Source organism: Rhinolophus ferrumequinum, chromosome 7 (assembly GCF_004115265.2).
Source record: "Rhinolophus ferrumequinum isolate MPI-CBG mRhiFer1 chromosome 7, mRhiFer1_v1.p, whole genome shotgun sequence".
NCBI classification, from domain to species: domain Eukaryota; kingdom Metazoa; phylum Chordata; class Mammalia; order Chiroptera; family Rhinolophidae; genus Rhinolophus; species Rhinolophus ferrumequinum.
In genome coordinates this window covers 65,396,209-65,408,882 of record NC_046290.1, presented here as the reverse complement: position 1 = coordinate 65,408,882, position 12,674 = coordinate 65,396,209, and positions in this window count along the sequence as shown.

Sequence of the window (12,674 nt, the reverse complement as noted above, 5' to 3'; positions counted from 1 at the left end):
CTACATGAGCACGAGAGAAATAAACTCAGAAAGCATTATCATAAATAAGATCATCAACTTTTCAGTAACGCAGATGTCAGTTGCTTTACCTTGTACTATATGGAATTTCTGAAAAATTGTCTATATAATGGCTACCTTAAAATTACAATAGTGAAGGTCATTTTACACTAGGCTCTTAGGCATTAAAGTGTACTTGATAATATTTTGAATATTTCCGATCACAATGTGTTATTGGTTATTCTCAACATGCACTACAATAGTCTTTTTTCTACTTAGGACTCAGAAGACTTCAGACAGCCTGATTCTGCCTCCAAGAGGCCAGAGAGCCATCCGAGGTAAGTTAACTATAAGAATCAGGGCTGAGCATGCAGGATGTTGCCTGGCCGCAGAACTCCCAGAGTTGCCTGTGAGGTTACCCAGACAAGCACTTTTCACCCACAATAAGAAATTACAAGATGTGGCCATCCCATGTTGAGAGAGCTTCTTGCTGTTTCTGCTGTCACCTTGATTTTTTTTCTTTATTGGGTATGAACAAAGAAAATGCATCCCATGGGGCAACTCTTACACTTGTTACCCTCCATTTCCTTAGTCTAACTGAGTGTAAGTAATGGAACCATATTTTAATGGCCCACTATCCCCAATGCCCTCCTAACCCTTTAGCAGAGCTGCTTTGTAGCTGACAAATATGACAGGCAAGGCTAACCAACCCTTAGGCCAGTAATAGTCTCATCTTTAATCCATCATAGACATCAAAAAATAATGAGATTTCTTGAAACTGTGCCAGCAGTGAGCTCATATGACACCGAGATGATAAATTTACTCAACCACTTACAAAGAAGTAGCCAGCACACCAAAAGACCCAGGTTAATTTCACAGTGCAGAATGGCGCTGCATGAAAAACATGGTAGTTTTCCCACATTTTCTAGATAATATCTAGTCCCAGAATCTAGTCCATTTCCATTTTTAATCTTGCTTCTAAGCCACACTTTTTATTTCTTAATGTCTTGCATGGAAATTTAATTCTCCCACCCTTCTCCTGGAGATACTGATATGAGAGATATTCAAGCCGATGTATATCACGCTATTGTGGCTGTAAAACTGTGATATAATAAGACATTTAAAGAAAAAGATAGTTTTAGTTTTAGAAAAAAAGGGAAAAGAAGAATTTATGTTCTTTTAAGATTTAAGTTGAACTGGTCTACCCTAGAAGACCTGAATAGGTTTTGAAATGGCTCCAAGCATTGATCCTTTGATAGAGGTGTTTTAATAGAGACATTGTTCAAGCACAGGCCTTGCTCCCCCTAGGCCATTGTGGGTAAATGAGTTCTTTCATCAAAGTTTGAACTTCTGAGTTGAGAAACAATTGAATATTAAATTGTATATATTTTTGCACTTCTCACAAGGCTCAACAGCAATTACTTTTCTACTTTGCATCAATATGCAAAGGAAGTTTAAAAAAAGGTGTTTCCAACATCATGGAAAAGTTAAAAACTGAACTTAGTAACTATCTCCTAATAATCAAATGGAGTAAGTGGTCCTCAAATAGTCCAAACTCTGAAGTGGGTTTATTAGAATAATTAGATTAGAATATCTTAATTCTATATTTTTTCAATTTTAATCTCTGGCTTACAAAAGCACATTTATCTGCAAATATCATAACACCAGACAATTGGCCTACCAGAGTACCTGCTACTTCTGCCACAACCAAAAGAGAAAGTTTGGGGGGCTGCCCCATATCTGCCATTGCAACTGACTCTAGACTTCCCTGAGGTCAGAGCTGCTGTCTGAAATCCCATGAGGAGGAACCTATTACTTAGCTTCTACATTTTTGCCGGAAAAAATGCCAATATTTCAGAGAAAAGAGGTAATTCTTATTCCTTACTAGAAAATGTGGATAAGTTGATTAGATACTTGCTACTCAAAGTATTGTCTGCAAATACAAATCAACATCATCTGAGAGATATTAGAAATTCAGACTCTCAAAGCCCTTCCCAAAGCCTCATGATTCAGAATCTGGAATTTAGTAAGATATCCAGGTGATTTATATTCACATTAGAATTTTAGAAACACTGAATTACATAGTTTGGGTTTAAGATGAGAGATTCAAAGAATATAGTTACTGATACTTAAGAAAAAAATACAGGGAAGTAGGTCTAAAATGAAACTTGGGAAACGTCAAAATTATAATTCAATTACAGAACAACCATCATTAAGAATCACTTGAAGTCTAGTGAACAGAAGTTCTACAACTAAGGATATACAGAAGAAGCCACCTCAAGACTGGTAGGAGGGCAGAGATGCAGAACAGGCTGGTCCCATACCCAGGTGTGGTGGTTAAAACTTGGGAGGGATATCTCAGCTGTGAAAGGCCTCCCTGAGGAGTTCCAACCCCACACCAAGCTCCTCATCCCCACCCCAGGCTCCCCAGCCCAGGGTTCCAGGGCTGGGGAGAGAAGTCCCCATAACTTCTGACTGTGAAAACCAGCAAAGATTGTGGCTAAGTGAGTTGGTGGGCTGCTGGAGCTCCAGGAGTTCCTCTTAAAGGGCCTGGACATAGACTTACTCTCTAAGAGACTCTCTCTGAGCTTCAGCACTGGGACAACAGCTTGAAAGGTCCAGGGACATATTGGAAGGAATTTAATGGTCTGACTTCAGGGCAAGAGTTATAGAGGCAGCTTTCTCCCAGAAAGATGTCCTGGCAGAAGCCATTGTCCCTTTGTTGAGACCTCCCCGCACCCAGTCTACACATACAGGTGTGCACCATATCAGAGTCTCCATCAACCTGGCTAACACTCTTCACCCTGCCCTGGTAATTCCCTGAGACCTCACTTCACCCAACTTAAGGGCTCACCCAAGCCACTTCCAGTGGCCTTCCTTGGCTCATGCTATGGATTTTCCTAAAATCTCTCAAAGGTTCACAAACCCCAAGCAGCAGCTGGCCTTGGTGTGCCCTGTACCACTTGTGAAGCAACCCCACGCCTGGTACAAGTAGCAGCCAGCCTCAGTTCATAGTTTAGCCTATCACAGGCATCTCCAATACCAGCACAAGTGGCAACCATCTGCAGATCACTTTGTAACTCACACCAAGTGACTCCGGGCAGGGCACAGGCAACAACTCACCTTCATCTGCACCAGAGGCCCTCCTAAGAGGCCCCAGAATGAAAACACCTCATGACCAGCTTCAGAGCACCATCCGAGCACCTCCACAAGTGACACACCCAAAGACCAGACTGGACAGAAACCAGAGCACTGATGAGTTAAATCCTGTTCCATAGGGTCAGCCCCTGTACAACAGCTCCTTCACTGGAGCCATAGCCAGTCCTCACAACCAATCAGCCTGAGGGTCAATCCCTCTCACTGATGTGCAAACAACCAAAGCTCAGCCGCCACCATAGGAGGGCACATACAACCCACACAAGGGATACACCTGGAGCACCCAGATCATGTGACCAGGCAGACTGTACCAGTGGGGCCCTCAGGACACCTACCATATAAGGCCACTCTATGAAGGCTGGGAGAGTTAGAAGCTCTACCTAACACATATGAACAAAACAGGGAGGCAGTCAAAATCGGGAGAAAAAGAAAACACGTCCCAAATGAAAGAATTGAACAAAGCTCCAGAAAAAGAACTAAACAAGGGGAGACAAGCAATCTACCAGATCAGACTTCAAAACACTGGTAATAAGGATGCTCAATCATCTCAGTGAGAATTTCAACAAAGAGACAGGAAACATAAAAATGGTTACAAAAAAACATAAAAAAAAAAACCAGCCAGAAATGAAGAATACAATCAATAAATGGAAAAAAAAGAATACACTAGAGGGAATCAACAATAGATTAAATGAAGCAGAGGATTGAATCGGTGATTTGGAAGATAAGGTAACAGAAAACACACAATCAGATGAGCAACAAGAAAAACAAAATAAAAAAAGAAATGAAGAAAGTTTAAGGGGCTTTTGGGACAATATCAAGCATACCAAAATTTGCATCATAAGGGTACCAGAAGGAAAAGAGAGACAGCAAGTAATTGAAATTCTATTTGAAGAAATAATGACAGAAAACGTCCCTAACCTGGTGAAGGAAATAGACACATAAGCCCAGAAAGTTCAGTGAGTGCCAAACATGATGACCCAAAGAGATGCACACCAAGACACACCATAATTCGAGTGTCAGTGATTAAAGACAGAGCGATCATCCAAAAGGCAGCAAGAGAAAAGCAGCTAGTAACCCCTAAGGGAGCTCCCATAAGACTGTCAGCTGATTTCTCAACAGAAATTCTGCAGGCCAGAAGGGATTGGCACAAAATATTTAAAGTCATGAAAAGCAAGGAACTACAACCAAGATTACTCTACCCAGCAAAGCTCTCCTTTAGAATTGAAGGATAGATAAAGAGCTTCCCAGACAAGAAAAAGTTAAAGAAGGTCATCACTAAAAAAGCAATATTACAAGAAATGTTAAAGGGACTTCTTTAACAAAAAAAAGAAAACAGATAAAAAATGTGAGCAATAGAATGGCAATAACTATATATCTATCAACAATCACTTTAAATGTAAATAGATTATATGCTCCAATCAAAAGACACAGAGTAGTTAACTGAGTAAAAAATAAGATCCTTACATATGCTGCCTACAAGATATTCACTTCAGACTGAAAGACACACACAGACTGAAAATAAAGCAATGGAAAAAAGGTATTTCATGACAATGGAGACAACAAGAACAACAACAACAACAAACTGGAGTAGCAATACTTGTATCAGGCAAAATAGACTTTAAATATAGGCTATAACAAGAGACGAAGAAGGACCCAGTAATCCTACTTCTGGGTATTTATCTGAAGAAACCCAAATCACTAATTCAAAAAGACATATGTAACCATATATTCACTGCAGCATTATTTACAATAGCCAAGATATGGAAGCAACCTAAGTGTCCTTCAATAGATGAATGGATAAAGTGGTACATATATACAATGCAACATTACTTAGACATGAAAAAGAATGAAATCTTGCCATGTGCAACCACATGGATGGCCTTAGAGGGTATTATGCTGGGTCAAATAAGTCAGACAGAGATAGACACATACCATATGCTTTCATTTATATGTGGAATCTTAAAATCAAAATAAATGAATGAACAAAACAGAAACAAACTCATAGATACAGTGAAAATTTTGATGCTTGCCAGATGGGAGGGCATTAGGGGGATGGGTGAAAAAAAGGAAGTACTTAAGAAGTACACATTCGTCATTACAGAGTAGTCTTGGGGATGTATATTATAGCACAGGGAATATAGTCAATAATATTGTAATAATTATGTATGGTGTCAGATAGGTACTCTATTTATCAGGGTGATCGCTTTGTAAGTTATATAAACGTCTAATCACTGTGTTTTACACCTGAAACTAATATAATATTGTATGCCAACCGTAACTTAAAACCAAAAAACTTATTTAAAATAATAAAATGAAACTTGGCATATTTTACACTTTTCTGGGGTTTTAGTTTATTACACCATGGATGATGAAGTATGTTTATGGTGGTTCAACTCTAATTATATTAAGAGTGTTTAATTCACAAGAAAATATTTTCTTTTGGATCTTAAGCTAATGTTCAAGAGTGGAAAGTATGGAAAATTAACCCTGTAGATGAGGAAAAAGAAAATTATTCATATTTAAAAAGGAGAATTAATTCTTTAAAACGACTATGTGACCTTATATACAATTAGTACTCTATTTGAAGGCTTTCTTAGTGCCCCTTAAGGAAGATCAAATCCAATATCTATTTAATTAACATCCCAGGATTTTAGGTAAAAAGAAAGTCTGGAGAAATGCTGTGTGTTTGTGTGTGTGTGTGTGTGTGTGTGTGTGTGTGTGTGTGTGTTTATATTTGAGATCTGAACACTTAGAAGCTGAAAATGAGAAAATAATTTATGTTTCATCTCTGATCAAGAGATTGACTCAAATAAATAGCCAGTATTATTCATAGTGCAAACCATTTATACATATAAGCCAAATATAGTCAGTCCTCTTTTACTTAAGTCTTAAGCTAACTCCTGCACAAGCAGAGCCCAGAACCTTGGTGCATGGCCACATGGCTTCTGAGAATCTAGGCTGGGTACCGGGTTGGGTCAAAGCTGGTCCATGAGTTTCACAGTGAGATGCCATGAACAAAACCCACAAATAAAGCCAGAACAGATATCCAATTACACCATAAGAATACACTTCACAGAGAATGTTTGAGTAGAGAAAGAAGAACAAAGAACAGAATAAAAAGGTGAAAATGAGAGCTTTCTGAACAGAGCAAGTGCATTTAGAATGAGAATGGGAACAGGATCTATGTGTAGATCATGTAGTGCTAAGGTATATAAGGTATAGGAACTTCCCCTGCCTGCTTCCTTGCTTGGGGAAGGGGAGGTATCTAAAGAAACAGATCATTCAGACTGTCGGAGAGCACTGGTGCACCAAGTAATGGACTGCAGGGTGAAGGAACTGGTGATCAATGTCACCCAAATGGAAGCCAGAGGCCATCCTCCACGTCCAGGAGAGGCCCTAGTGCCTCTGTCACGGGAAGCCTGATGGAAAACTCTCCTGTTAGAAATTCTTACTTAGGTCCCTGTTCATGGCATTGTGCCAGTTTTTAGTCCACCAGAGAATATCCTGATGATCCCTCTTGGTAGTTGGTACTTTGTTTAGATGGTCAGTTGTTGGATAACTATTATTCAAGGAGAAATGTAGACAAGAATCAGGTAATAAGCAGAATTATTCTCCACGAGGGTGTTTTCATGAGTCAGCAACAAATTGTATGTCAATTCCATGGTGTAGAGTTAAATAGATTAGTGATTTTATGAGAAGAAATTATGTAAACTCAAGTCTATTTGAGTTCCTGAATGATATGATCCAATTTACCTATTAGCAGTGGGGTGAGGTTAGTGAATGGTGGGTTGTGGACAATTATTATAAGCTTTGAGGACCGTGAAAACTCCAAAACTAGTTCAAAAGAGGAAATTAGTTGGCATGGTTATTCAGGGAGGTGAAAATCATATCTGAGTAAGAAAGATAATATTAAAGGGAGTGGTATCCTAGAGCACAGCTAGGATTTTAAAAAGGATGCAGAATGTAGTTCTGCATTGTTTTCATCTTATGGTTTAGAGGACAGTCTCATTTTATGGTTTAAAATTCAGTATACGGTAGGTTTCTCATTTGGGCGTGTGCCAGCACCATGGATTCTACACACACAGGAAAATCGGCCACCTTGTCAAATTGGAAACACAGCTTCCCCACTGAGAATATTATTCTCTCCATAGGCTTCAGCAGGTGGTCAGCCTGGGCAGGCAGCAACAGAGCTTTATTGTGTTTCCATATTAGTAATGGGAGGTCTAATGGCAGAGCATCAAGAAGAATAGAAAAGTTATTACTAAAGTGCTTCTGATGCTCCCAGGGAGGTCTCCCAATTCACAAGTTCTGGAAGGCTCAGGCAATTCAGCCAGCTGTGCACGCAGAACTTCCCTAAAGCCTTCCTGGACCTGGGCCTACGCAATTGAGTCATTTCCTCTTTATGTCCTGGAATTAGGGCCAAAATTCCACAGGGTAACAGGTCATCGATTGTGTCCTTGCCAAAATCCACCTATCATATTGGTGGGCATCATCCAGTGGTGAGGCTGTGAAAGATGTTGCTTAATACTGCTTGGTGATAAGGTATCTTCAAAAAGAAGAGTATCTGGGAAGAGCCACGTATCTGGTCTCCACGAAAAGCATGAAACCAGGAAATTGCCGTGTACAGATACCTGGAAATTTCCCTCATGTGGGGATCAACACTAGTTGTATTCTTTGTGATGTACCATGTTCAGAAAACCATCTGTAGTTTCAACATTGATAAATAAACTGCCTATAACTGTATGTGATCATAGAATAGTGTTAAAGAGTCCTTTACTCTAAACCTTGGGCATATCCTCATCAGTTGGGACAGGATACGTATAACTTATAACTATGAATGAATATACAATGAGCAGATAGTGTCTGTAATAGCCATAGACTGGAGAATTGAGTCAAGTGGTAGATATATGAATTGGGCTCTCAGGAATAACTATGTATGTAATTTTTCTGTTTGTGTTCAGATCTCTTGCCCTCTCTTCCTGCTCTTCACTGAATTGTAGAGCACTGATCCTGCAAATTATACGTATTTTTTAGCTTCTTTGCACGTTGTCTTCTGGTTAGTCTTGGTCAACGGGAAGCACTGATGGAAGATTGGAAGGTGAGAGAAGAGAGAAGCCAGCATATGCCTCTTTATGATTTCTGCTTCCGGTCGTCTTTTAACAGTGGCTATGTTTCCTTCGTGGTCCCAATTCCCACAAATAGGCTCTGATGTCTCACTACAAGGTCTTGGATTCTGAGTTTTAGGGACACCTTCTCCCTGTGTCTTTGCAGTCTTGGCACTGCTATCAGCTTCTTTTTTGTCTTTTTAGCTCTGTGAAAACTTTTGTAACTAATTCCCCATATAAAATTATCTCTGTTTTCTTTAAACACTTGGCATGGGTTTGATAATATAATTGAACATCCAAGAGTCTTTATTGAGTAAGAGCGAGTGCAGAATATGGGCTGTGGGCTGGGGATGCATGTGCATGGACTTGCTTTCGCAGGCAGGTTGGACTAGAATCAAGAGTTGAGCCATAGATGCTAGGAGTAAAGTTGGAATCAAGCCTCACAATCAGCCTGATTAGAAGGTTAATATGCAAGGTGTTAGGCAGAAAGAAGGAAAGAGGTGTACCTAAGTAAGCTACCTGAGTGAGGTTACAATAACAATAAAAAAAATTACAATGTTGAAAAAAAAACTTTAAAATCAATGTCAATATTTATAAAACACCTTCAGATTAGCATAAAAAAGAGGGTATATTGCTTAATGCACAGCAAATTTTACTCTTTGCTCTTCTCTCTACTCAAAGTCTCACTCATCAAGGCTATCCCCTACAAAGTATCTCTCTCTCTGTCTCTCTCTCTCTGTCTCTCTCTCTCTGCCTCTCTCATCTCCTTCCGGTCCACATTCTTTGCTCTCTTCTTAATTTTTGCATTTTCCTTATATTGTGTCTTCCCTATCTCTTCTCTTCTTTTGAGAGGAGAAGCCTTTTAAAATGCAGGTCAATCTAGGGTGGGGCATGTGATTACAATTTATTATATTTCCTTGTATTCTTCTGACACAAGGTAACATAAACCAAAATGAAAATTGGAGATATTAGATTAGAATAAGTTGGCCTGAAAAGAAAGTAGAAAGATAAACTCAGAGGTATTACTCTCATCAGGGCTGAAAATAACTTTACATAATGATTGTGCCTTGTTCAAAGGGCAAACTCTGCCAATGAAACTGAGCTGGTTCAGATACTTGGGATCCAAAACTAGATGAGGAAACCAGCTGTTAAGAATTCAGAGCATGCCCGTACATAGGGATCATTTACGTACTGGGTAGGTTTCCAACGCGTCTCATGGAGAACGCACTCAATGGATGTTTGTTAAATGAATGCATATTACCTGAAATATAGTACACTATCATACCAAGAGTTCTAGAAAAATTAACCACTCGATATAAATATGCCACTATAGTTATACCTGGTGGTCAATTTATAATTCCAATTTTGAATATGAGAAACAGATCTTCCAGGCAATGAGAGTTGAAATCCCCTTCTCTTGTTTCCCCATTTCCTGTGTAATAAACAAACTCCTACTGACTCAACTATTAATTACTGACGATATCTCCCTAAGACAGAATTACAATAAGGCATTCTGAAGAATGAGCTATGACTCCATGGGGATCAGGTGAATAGGATGCCAGGGAGAAAATCCCACCCTAGAAACAAAACTTAAAATTCTCCCTTTTCTTCTTAATATGGTCCCAGAGAATGGCTTATCAGCTTTAGCTTACTGCTTCTGATTAGATCTTATTTATCTTTTAGTGTTCTGTAGAAAATTCTTACATCCTATCCTAATTTCAAAATGAGGGCCGGCCCGGTGGCTCAGGTGGTTAGAGCTCCATGCTTCTAACTCCGAAGGCTGCCGGTTCGATTCCCACATGGCCCAGTAGGCTCTCAACCACAAGGTTGCCAGTTCAATTCTTTGAGTCCCGCAAGGGATGGTGGGCTCCGCCCCCTGCAACTAAGATTGAACACGGCACCTTGAGCTGAGCTGCCTCCCAGATGGCTCAGTTGGTTGGAGCGCGTCCTCTCAACCACAAGGTTGCCTGTTCAACTCCCCCAAGGGATGGTGGGCTGCGCCCCCTGCAATTAGCAACGGCAACTGGACCTGGAGCTGAGCTGCACCCTCCACAACTAAGACTGAAAGGACAACAACTTGACTTGGAAAACAGGCCTGGAAGTACACACTGTTCCCCAATAAAGTCCTGTTCCCCTTCCCCAATAAAATCTTTAAAAAAAAAAAAAAAAAAAAACAAAAAAAAAAAATGAATCCATAGCTCTTTGGAAGGTACTAAGTGGTTTATTGGAGCAAAAAGAGGGATAAGATTTCAAAAGTTAATCTTATATGTTCTCAAGTGGTTGTTCTATAATTTAGTTGCAATTTTGATGTGATCATGGGAGGAGTTGAGCACAGCATTTACCTCTGCCATCTTGACCAGAACTCCTGTTCATAAATATTTTTAAATTATCAGTTTAAAATACTGTGGGATACATAGATAATATAATATTTAATGATGAGAAACTGGATGGTTTTCACTTAAGATTGGAACAAGGTAAAGATGTCCTTTCTCATCACACCTATTCAACATTTTACTGAAAGTACTAGCTAATGCAATGAGACAAGAAAAAGAAAGGAATAAATATAACTATCTTTGCTCACAAGGGGCATGATAGTCTATGTAGAAAACCCCAAATAATCAACAAAAAATTCCTGGAATTAATAAGCAAGTATAGTAAGCTCATAGGACACAAGGTTAATATAAAAAAAATGTCTTTCCATATACCAGTAATGAGTATAAAAATGCCAATTACAATAGAAAAAAAAGGCAAGGAAAAAGAAAAAGAAAAGAAATATTTAGGTATTCGTAACAAAATATGTACAGGATCTATATATTAAAAACCACAGAATTCTGTGAAAATCAAAGCAGATAAAAAATGAACAGCATGACATTCCATGTTCATGGATTGGAAGACTCAGTATTGCAGAGATATTTATTCTTCCCAATTTGATCTATAAATACAACAAAATCACAATGAAAATGTTAGCAAGCTATTTTGTAAATATCAACAAAGTGATTCAAAAGTATATATAGGAAGGCAAAAGACCTAGAAAATCCAATACAATATTGATGAAGAAAATATTTGGAGAACTTACACTATCATATTTCAAAACTTACTATAAATTTACAGTCGTCAAGACGATGTGGCATTGGTGAAAGACTAGACACATAGATAAATAGAAGAGAATAGAAAACCCAGAAATAAACCTACAGAAATATAGTAAACTGATTCTTCAAAAAGGAACAAAGGCAATTCAATGGAGAAAGAATGGTGTTTTCAATAAAAGGTGTTAGAACAATTGGATGCCTAGAAACAAACAAACAAAAAAAATGAATCTAGACATAAACATTTTACCTTTCATAAAAATTAACTCAAAATGGGTCATTTACATTTACCTAAATGTAAACGTAAAACTATTAAACTTCTACACGGAAACATATAAAAAAATCCAGACCTTGGGTTTAATGGTGAGTTTTTAGGTACAACACTAAAAGCATGATACATGAAAGAAAATATTGAAAAGCTAGACTAAGTTCAATTTAAAAATTACGTTTTGTGAAAGACATTGTTAAGAAAATAAAAATATGACACAGAAAATATTAGGAATAAAATATTTGGAAAACATATATCGGACAAAGGTTATATTTTCAAAATATGCAAAAAACTCTTGGAACTTAACAATAAGAAAACAAACAACCCAGTAAAAAAACAGGCAAAATATATGAACAGACAACTTATCAAAGAAGATAAAGAGATGACAACTAAGCATATGAAAAGATGCTCAACATTATGTGGCATTAAGGAATTGCATATTAAAATAATGAGATGTCACTACATCCCTCTTAGAATGCCTAACCATCCCCAGCCCACTCCCCCAAAAAGCCTGATAAAAGCAATTGCTAGTGAGAATGAGGAGCAACAGACTCTCACTTATTGCTATTCAAAGTGCAAAATGGTACAGCTACTTTGAAAGAGTTTGGCGATTTCTTACAAATACATGTATTCTTACCATACCATACAGCATTGTGTTTCCAGGTGTTATCTCAACTAACGTGAAAACTTTCATGTCCATGCCAAAGACTACACACAAGTGTATTGCAGCTTTACTCATAATTGCCCAAAGTTGGAAAAAACTAAGATGGTCTTTAATAGGTAAATGAATAAACAAACCTGGTACATCCCTATAATAGAATATTAGTTAGTTAAAAAAATAAATGAGCTATAAAGCTATGAAAAGATATGGATGAACCATTAGTGCCTACTTCTAAGTGAAAGAAGTCATCCTGCATTCTGAAAAGGGTACATATTATATGATTCCAACTATATCTCATTTTGGAAAAGGCAAAACTATGGAGAATAAAACGATCAGTGGTTACTGTGTGTTCAGGTATAGGTTGAGAGGGTTGAATAGATGAAGTAGAGGTGAGTGGTTTA